The following is a 10,307-nucleotide window of genomic DNA, read 5'->3' as shown; positions in this document are numbered from 1 at the left end:
TATAAAGTTTGAAAGCTAATACTGAACTAATAAATCTAATAACTCCAGAGGGGAAAAATACATGGGTTACTATACTTAAATATTATTATTTTTTTTTGTCATATTTATACTTTACTTGAGTATTATTAAATTGAGTAGTTGTATACCCACTTAATACATTTTTTTCAAATAAATTTTTCTCCTTACAATTTTATTTTGACCTTCAAAATACCTTCAAAGTTACGGTATGTCAAATAGACTAGGCTCAGTTTAGCATCCATTCATTTCAGTTGAGCATTCAATAAAGTTCATCAATGTAGAAATGTAGCCATTTTGTTATCTCCAGTGACTTTCTCATGCTACACAACATACTTAGTGTCATAGATATCCATGTACACTTGAATATGGATAAGTCCCTAGACTGTAGTGTTGAGCTTGAGGATGAGCACCCTGGCCCTACCTCAAGAAAATGTTTCAATATCCTGGAGTAAGAATGAGACGTCTCCTTTGCCTTCCACAAAAGAATTAACTCCTTCTAATTGGGAAAAAAGCATGTTGACGTAAGTCCCTCTAATTTGTAAACATTAACAGTTGATATTTAACTAAGTTAGCCTGTTTTCTTTGCTAATGCCAGGTTAGACTAGCATCGATTCCAGCAGCTAGCATAAATTGGCTACATGATTTTTTACTTCTGATTAATTCATTAGCAAACTACTAAGCATTAGTCATGTATATGACTAGCAACCTTAGAGGTAGAAAGATGAAAATCATCTCCTAACAGTTTTCTATATGTAATAAAGTTAAGTTGTCACATGCAAACGTGACATTAAATTAATGTAATAATTTAAACACGTTTATTTTTCATTTTTAAATGCTGAAGTACATTTAAAAAACATTTAAAAACTTTCACTTGAGTACATTTTCATCCTGAATATTTCCTCATTTAACTGAGATTTTGACACATTATCTGTACTTTTACTTAGGTATGATTTCTCAGTACTTTCTCCACCCCTGAATAACTCGCTTTAATGGTTTTACAACCAAGAGACCCAAAGCCATTAATTTGGCTTGACACAAGGGACAAGCTGAGGCAATGGTGGTGCAGTAGTAGCATTGCTGCCTCACAGATACAGGATCCTCATTTTGAGCCTGAGTTTGTTTTAAATTACTAAATTGCTCCTAAGTGTGAATGTGTGTGTGCATGGTGCCCTGCGATGGCCTGGTATCTCATCCAGGGTGTGTTCCTGTCGCACGGCCCGTAGTCCTGTAATAGGCTCTGGAGCCACTGTTGTCCTGACCAACATAAAGCAGGTACTGAAGATGAATGAATGAATGAATGATCAAGTGACAAACTGGTTGTATAACCATGCATAGCATTACAGAAGATTTTTAAGAGGCCAAGCACTTAATGTGTGTAGGCACCCTATTGGTTTGTTTTCCTCTTCTTCTTGTTATACGTCCACAAGGGGGTCAACATTGGCAGTCCACAGAACTATTTGTAGACTTTTTATGAAATTTGGCACTGGTGATAGATGACAGTCTTAGTTAGATTCACAGCAATTTTGTTGTTCTAGTGCCACCAATAGGGCAAATTTGGACATACTTTTACAATAATAACTCCACAACGGAATGTCGTACAAAAATTATTCTACATTCCTCTAATTATTTGGGTCAAGCTGAGTTCAGGGACCCCATGGCTGCATCCAAATAACCCTACTGCCCCTCTACAGTAGGCGAAAATCAGTACACCAAAGGAGTAGTATGTCAGAATTCTCAGTATTCATGAAAGAATAGGCGAGAAATACCCGGATGACCTTCAGCTTCCGCTGAGATTCTGCAGTATGGAACCACTGGACACTGTAGATACTACCCTGTCCCATAATGCAGCGGGACTGGTCCAGAAGAACTAATCAGAATCCATGCCGCGTAGTATGTTTGCGTAGTATGTCACAATATGTGATTTTGGACGCAGCCCATGGTGTTCATTTCCGCCATAATGGATTGTCCACCATTATGAATTTTCTGGGATTTTTTTAAAAAAACTTCTTCTACAAATTTAGTCCAATTGTCACCAGATTTGCCAGGTAGCATTATGAGACTAACCTCAGAGAAACCTTGTTTCTCTGATTTTTAATATACAGCATGGTTTGTCCATAACGCACAAAACATTTTGATAGTGAAGGCGCCAGACAGGAACTGAAGTCGTATCTTAGAAACTGCATGATGTATTTTTTAGCAAACTTCGTAGATCATCCTAAGGCTCTCTGAGAAGTTTTCTTTACATTCATTTCTAGGTGCTATATTTTCTATGTTTATGCTACATTTCTCTTATGGATCTGAGCCTGAGTAATGACAATATCCAGAATATCAGCTAAACCAGGAATTAGGATATTCTTATGATTATCCTGATAGTCACTGTTTAATCTTTTTTAGTCGGCTTATGTCCATGTTCCGTTATGACCAGTCGGACTAACTTGCTTCGTCAGTGATTGATCCTGTGTGCTGTGGTTATTAGTAAGGGTCGCGGGCGCGATGCCGGAATGTGTCCCCTCCCTTCCCCTGTCTCTGCAGTCTCACTGCTGACTAACTGCGTTCCTGTGCTTCTCCGCTCCGTTCCACAGTAAAGCAGTGAGGAGAAAACCAGAGCTGCCACCATTTTACATCCCTGCCTTTCCAGTTGTACTTCCAAAGTCCATCATCTTCATGGAAATTGCGCGCGGCTGATGCTCACAGGAGCGCACCTTTAGCATTCAGCGCGCGTCCTCCGCCTGCCTGGCGCGTCATCTCCCTCTCTCTCTCTCTCTCTCTCTCTCTCTCTCAATATCTCAGAGAAACTGCGTTTGGTATTCAGAGCTGGATGGATTTGTTGCAAAAACAACTGATTGCCAGGGAACCATTTTTATATTGATGTGTTTCTGGTGATGCTTAGCTCGCTTGGTGTGTCCAAACATTCAATAACTTCAGTGACAACCTCAGTTGAACAAAATCTCGTTCTCCGGTATGAACTGAATCAAAATAGAGTCTTGGCGTGGACAAGATCTCTGTGCTGTTCAAGATTTTTTTTTTTTCTTGTTCCAATCACCTCCATGTCTTAGCTGAGACACTCCATCTCTGCAGGTGCACTTTTGTTTCCCATCAGCCCTCCAGCTAGATTTTGGAGATGTGCATTACTTTACTGTTTTTTTCCTTAAGCCCCGTTAAAGCGGGAAAATCCACACGCTCCTGAGCCGTTGCGCAGCCGCGATGCGTTTCTGCGTAACGACTGACTGAACACGGAACATCCTCACTGCGCGACTTCACCAGCGACTGGACGCGAGCACCATCCCCGAACCGTAAGTAGACCTAACCTGCCAACAAATGCCCACTGAGGTCCTTCTTATTGTCTGGTTACGAGATCATATTGCACGGAATGCAGCGAATTCACGCGTTCACGTTTTCACGTGTCAGTCACAAAGCTGACATGCTTGAACTTTAAAAATGAACATGCTTTGTGGGCTTACATGAAGGGGTGTGTGTGTGTGTTGTGCATTTACATTTAGCATACCGACCCCATTTCCCCGCCTTATTTCTAAGTGGAATGAATTTATAAGCATCTAATTCACGTGCATTCCTTTGTTTACAGGAAGACAACATCCCCTTCCCAAGCCTGATTTCCCGACATGGATCTCTGATATTAAGAAAAAGACCGTCTCTCCAGGTAACATCATCATCTCTTGAGTTTTTAACAGAATTGAACAATCACACAGTGAGTAATTGAACTGCTTTGTCGTTTTGTGCGAAAACAACGAGTGAATGTTTAATGCATGTATTATGAATAGCTAAAAGGTTGTTGTTGGTTTTTTTGTTTAAAAAAAATATATATAGTGCATTTCCTACTTATAAAGCCTGTGGCATTTCCAAAGTGGCTACATGCACTTAGGAGGCACCGTTCTCATGGAAACGCTCCTGTTCTCCCACTATAGAAACAGCCCACCTGTTTCAGATAAACACATTCAGATGATCAAGATACACCAGCAGTCTCTTAGATATCTCCTGACAGATCTTCTGCATATGTTTAATGTTTCACCAAATAACAGTGTTGCAGGATTAGCTTACGTAGAAGAAAGATATTTGGGCGCATCCTCAGCTATCAGGGAACATCATCAGAACATTGAGTCATGTATTAAAGAAGTGTGATAAAGGTTATGCTGTGTGCGTATATAAAGCCAAATGTGGTGCGCTGTTATAGGAAAATAATCAATGACAGGATAGTGTGATGTGGCTCTACACAGAGCAGAGATCATGTTACCACCCTGATGTAGATTCTTTTCCAATAACTGTATTTTATTCATTTTATTCGACAGCAATTTGCCAAAGATTACAGTTTTTCATTTATTAATAAACATGTCAAGCTTTTTCACCATTTATGGTTATGTTAACGTTAAGGAAGCAAGTTAGTTTGTGCATTCCTCTGTTACCTTACAGCAGCTACAGTGGGGAAAAGAACTATTGAACGCGTCAACATTTTTTTCAGTTAATATATTTCCAATGAGGTTATTTTCATGGTACTGGCAGACTTCATATAATTGAAGGAACGATGAATGGAGCTCTTTTCTGGGAGTTTCTTGAGAAGAATCTGCTGCCATCCACCAGGATGATGAAGATGAGATGTGGGTGGAACTTCCAGCAGGATAACGATCCAAACAATACAGCAAAGCAAACTCTGAATTGGTTTCAGAGGGGGAAAAAAATCAAGGCGTTAGAATGGCCCAGTCAATAACCTGACTTGAATCCAATTGAACAAGATTTAAAGACAATATGTTTAGAAGAATGGACCAAAATCACACCTGAACAATGCGGTTGATTAATTTCTTCATACAGGAAGTGTCTTGAAGCTGTCATTACAAACAAAGGCTTCTTCACTAAATATTAAATACATTTCAGTTAGCGTGTTCAATACTTTTTCCCTGTCAGTCCACTTTATTACACATAACTTCATTTATGGACTTTGATGTTGTGAATAGACTCATTGGAAATATATTTACTGAAAAAAATGTTGACACATTCAATACCTATTTCCCCCCCCGTGTATACAGTCATTCCAGCACCAGCCTCTCATTTCTTTTCTCATTCTTGAAGTTAATAAGACAAAACAATGCATCTTGTCATATCACACGAAACAGGAAACTCCTTAGAACTGACACCCAAGACTCCTTACATAAATGTTAAATGTCTATTACAGAAAGCTTCACCATAACAATGATTATAAATAACAAAAATGTAAAAAAAAAAAAAAAATCTGTTTATTATTAGCCTTAGATTATGTGGCACGTCCTCTGTACAAATCCCTGTGAATTAGCTGTTACTATAGAAACAGCATATTATAATGAGTACATTAATATAAAGCTGTGATCTAAATTATAGCTGACAGTATAGTCAGAGCTGCTGTTATCGAAAATTAATCAACACCTTCTGACCAGTCAGATTCAAGACTTCAACAGCTCAATAGGTCAAATACAAAAATAACGCTCCTGCAAAAATTCTTAACGTGTTGCATCACAATGTTCTTAAAACGTTCCTTCCACAATGTTCCAGTTAGACACACACTAACATTAACCATCTACTGCATGAATTATTACATTTACATTTCAAAAAATGTTTTTATGGATTTTTATTACTTGAATTACTTCAGGTGGGGTAGTTGGTAAATTGTTGCCGTATGGCAACAGTGTGGAAATTATGATATAGTTAGCACAAAATGTATTAGATTACAATTCCTGTTACTGCATTTTCCAGAGTCTAAGTTTTGGAAAAGGTTTGTGTTAATGTTTCTACGAGAACAAACTGTGGCAGCGATGTTGTAGGAACAGTTATACAGATTCCCAGAGGACTGATTGAATGTTCTTAGAGGCAAAAGCTCTTAGAATCATAACATTCTGAAAATGTTTTATTAACGTAAAATTGTTACGTAGGTCATCTCCATGTAGTGATGCAGTCATGAATATAAAGATGCTATATATTGTATCAGATCTGATATTTTGTCTTCCGTTCTGGCCTGTGAAATGAGGTATTCTTGATTAAAGTAACTGAAAGAAGTAAGTTGTTTGCTAAAACTATGATCTGTTAATAAGCAGTCCGTCCAGGATTTTGAAAATAAAGGAAACTCCTCAATAGTCTGAGGAGCTTGCAATTTTTCAAAATTACCGCAGATTTGGGACAAGACGCACCATGCGACATCATAACAACATACATTCAGCCCAAATCCTCTTCCATTCATGTGTGTCGCACATGAGTACAGCTAAAAGGTCTAATTTACCAACAAACATCATTGTTAAAGACAGTGCAAAACAATTTAGTGCAGAAAAATGCCACAACATCCTGTACGCACTAAATAAGACTCATTTCTGTTTATAACATTACCAGTTTCGCAGGATCAGTGAGGAAATAGGAACAGCTCCAACCATGTCTCTAACATCTCTAAAGTGACTCTAAAGAAGATAAATAATTTAGACAGATCTATGAGTAAACAGCGGAAATAACACAATATTCATTTCATTGTTATGTTATCCAAGCAGGCCAGTCTGTAGTTAGTTCAGCATCAGCCAGCGTTCTTGTAAAGGTGGGTTCCTGATGTTAGAGCTCATAGTTTTGCAGGCTTCATGTCTTCCTTAATATTGAGAACCATTACTCACAGCTTGAGTTAATCTTACTGTTTTTTAACAGACTGAAAATAATCACAGTCTTGCTGTGGGCAGAATTCAAGAAGCGGTTCATTTCCATCACCGATGCTTTCATTGTGCGCCATATCGGTTCTTCCAACTGCTTTTATAATGTATGGATTAAAATTTTTTTGCACAGTGCATGATTTGACAAAGCCCCATATTTGCTGTTTGCAAGGACATACATTCATCCAGTATAAAGGTGAAGGGGAGAATCTTGTAATCTAAGTATGTGTAGATCTGATGGCAGTAAAAATTTTTAAGAATAAGCGTGATGTCATGAAATGAAAAGAGGATAATAAGCAGCATTCCAGGTGATTTTTGAGTTGACTGGATTGGGATGATTGCCGGAAAGAATGCAGCTACATTCATCTTGGCATGATGCATGCACAAATATTTCACTACTAGACCAGGAGAGAGAAGGTCAGAGTCTGAAAATATTGTGCAGGTACTGGTAGGGAGCTAGGATAATAAAACTGATATGGATCTGAAAAGATCTCAAAGGATTGGTTCTAGGATGACAACCTAGAATTTTTACACTGGAAGAAAAGTGAACCATTGTGCTAGGGATATTGGAGCTAGGGGATCTGGATTGTGTGGATTTACTACCAGTGTGAAGTATTTCAGATTTTTATCATGCACAGCTTGTGTCTGAGTCATCCAACTTTGACTGTACACATAAAGGAGACTGAGTCATCCAACTTTGGCTGTACACAAAAAGGAGTTCTGGAGATATTAGGGGAAGGGCTAGTGACAAGGGGTTTGGTGGAGGTGGAAACCTGGATATCGTTTATATTGTGGTGTCTAATGGTACATGTAAGGGGAGCACTTCCAAACACTGGCCCTATCATCAGGAGATTGCGAGTATAAATCCATGGTGGTCTTCAATCATCTAAGACCAGGAGTCAAGAGAGCATTAAAAAAAAAGGCCATGCTTTCTAGGTGTACGTTGGCTTCACATGCCTTGGAGGAAGCATATGTTTGCCCAACCCTATCCAGTTGGGAGGTGTCATGTGATAGGGAGTTAGCTAGTGGGTTGGGAACAGTAAGACTCTCAAGACAGGGGGGGGGGGGTTTGTTCAGCTGATATAATTTGTTTAAATTGAGGAATTATCTGTTAGATCCAATAAACAAACACTTAACTAACCAAGGCTATGGTTTTTAGCTGATGTCAGAAGCACAGGTCGCTGTTTTTCTGTATGTATGTTTTGCTGTTGCGGTGTATATGTCTGTAAACTTTTTACCATCTCTGGTGTAATAGAGTGTGGTCATCTGAGGACACACAGCTTACTGCTCTAACATCAGCTCTGTCAGAATTCTTAGTCTATAGCTTGACACCCAAACCACCATATTTCATTTCTGAGCTTTGTCTAAAGACCTATATGCCCATTTAACGTTCCAGCCCCATAAATCCAGTTAAGTGAGCCACTGACTGCAATTAAAATGTCCTTTACTTCATAAGTCTGGGCCAAAATGGTGCTATCATTCAAGTGGTACTCTGGATAACTGCCTTTAAAAAAAAAAAAAAAAATATATATATATATATATATATATATATATATATATATATATATATATATATGATTTGAAATGTGTTCTTTTAGAAATTTGCCACTTTCATAACGAAAGCCTTTACAAGCCTATGATGTATCCCTGCATTGTCGAGTAATTTGCAGTTTTTAAATTGTAATGCAAATCCCAGACAAATGAACAAATCCCAAAAAGATCAACTGTGTGAAGAGCTCTGTCATTCTCACCTAGTGCATTTGTGTGCACTTCTCAAGTGGTGCAGTGTAGCCTATCTCAATATTATTATACACTCCATCAACAGTGGATCAATTTGATTAGCTCTCTTGTTTTCATGGTTAAATATCTGCATGCTGCTTGCTGGTAGCATTTTTGTGTGAAGTTGCTGGAGCGTTGATCAGCAAACCTGGTGAACGTTTCTCTGCGTTAAGCTGATTATTTCCACTTGATTGGTGCTTGAATCTCTCCAGCATTCTCTCTGCCCTCTTATTTCCCCCTTTCTTTACCAACATTTTATATATGCATGTATGATTTTGAACAGAAAACTGCTTCTTTTAACTTTTGCATATTATCTTTTCTCTGCAGTAATTCTAAATTCACTAATGAATGCCAGAGTTGGCCACTTAGAAAGCTGCATTAATAAAATATTTTTTGCTTATTCTTTTGGGAGCCTCCAGGATCAAACAATCGCTGGGCTTTCATCTAAATACAGCGCAGTTATTGCATACTATCCGTCAAAGTCGGGTGCTCCTCAGCCAGCGCACAGAGGGGAAGAAAACAGCTTGACCCTTTTATCCTTTACAAGTGACTTGCTTTGTTCATTGGGTTTAAACCATCATAAACACAGGCTGCATATGCCTAGGAGCATTCCTCCAGGCTAGATGGACAGTGGCACAAACAATATTTGCAGTGCTGAGGAACAGCTTGGCATCTGGTAATAATAAGAGCAAATCTGCTCCTCACATAAGGTGCCACATTGAAAATTCTGAATGTGTAAATGGAAGCAGTGTTTATAGGGCTGAAATTTGTTTATTCAAAAGATAAGTAGAATCTTAGCAAAAACCAGAGGGTGGTCATGGGTTTATACACTGCATGCATAAATGGTGTTCTGGTTGCTATCCATGGTGCTGAATCTACATGAGCTGGGCGGATGTTCCTTGGAAAATAGTGTACAATATTAAAAATGCTTATATTAATCTCTTGTTAAAAATAAAGAACTTTACCAAATCCTGAATGAAAAAAACCCACAAAAACACCACTAATGAGTTTGTTTAATTGACATCCCTTTACGGCATTCAATCAAAGCGAAGTACATTGGTGCCAGCAGGGAGGATTTAAATGATGCAGCCATACATGTATAAACCTACCAAAGTGTAGAATAATCACAGTATGATATACTTGCTAGTTTTGCTTTGTCATTGCTTGTTTTCTTTTATTTACTATGTTGCTGACAGTCACTGTTTTTGAGGTGACAGTTTAGATAAATGGGAGGAACAAGAAACAGTAGTCTAGGGATTGGTGTGGATAACATTTATGCAAGCTGCACTTGGGTGGCAAGGTGATTCATTGGATAGCTTGGCCTGCCTCACAGTGACGGGGTCCCCTGTTCGATCCTGAGCTTGAATTACTGTCTGTGTGGAGTACCACATGTTCTAACCATGTCCAAGTGGGGTTCCTCTTGGTTCTCCTTGTGCTTTCATGGGTGTCCTATGGGTTTCCTCCAACTGTCCACATTTTGTGTATGCATGGTGTATATTGTAGACCAGTCAAAGAGCAATCAAGGATTTATGTTCCCTCAGGCTTTAACAATGCAGAATAAGTGGAAGAAACTATTCTACCAATTACTAAGTAAAGGTGGAATGAAATGTTCTGGTTCTGCACTCTGTAGGTGTGAAATGATGTTTATGCCACGAACACTGTTTTACATTTTCAAATTAGTAACAGTTTACCCAAGTCACGCATTACTTTACTTGTCATCATACACAATTTTATTCTAGTCAATGTTGCAATGGATCTGGAGGTTATATTGGAACACTGGGTGCAGGTTTTATGAAAAGTTATGAGTTGAGTGGATATACCATTTCTTACAGCTTTATACACTTA

General features: G+C 38.5%; 1 protein-coding gene across 1 annotated transcript in view; it reads left to right on the top strand.

Annotated features, from left to right (window-relative positions):
• The first annotated feature begins 2,835 nt into the window (after positions 1 to 2,835).
• Positions 2,836 to 10,307, top strand: part of slc8a4a (solute carrier family 8 member 4a) — an 87,375-nt gene continuing 79,903 nt past the window's right edge. Inside the window, exons 1-2 of the mRNA XM_017491975.3 lie at positions 2,836 to 3,311; positions 3,602 to 3,676. The gene's annotated coding sequence lies outside the window, so the exon portion shown is untranslated. The remainder of the gene's footprint in view (positions 3,312 to 3,601; positions 3,677 to 10,307) is intronic.

This window comes from Ictalurus punctatus, chromosome 18, assembly GCF_001660625.3.
Source record: "Ictalurus punctatus breed USDA103 chromosome 18, Coco_2.0, whole genome shotgun sequence".
NCBI classification, from domain to species: domain Eukaryota; kingdom Metazoa; phylum Chordata; class Actinopteri; order Siluriformes; family Ictaluridae; genus Ictalurus; species Ictalurus punctatus.
The sequence above is the reverse complement of the archived record's forward strand: the minus strand, read 5'-3'. Positions and strand labels throughout refer to the sequence as shown.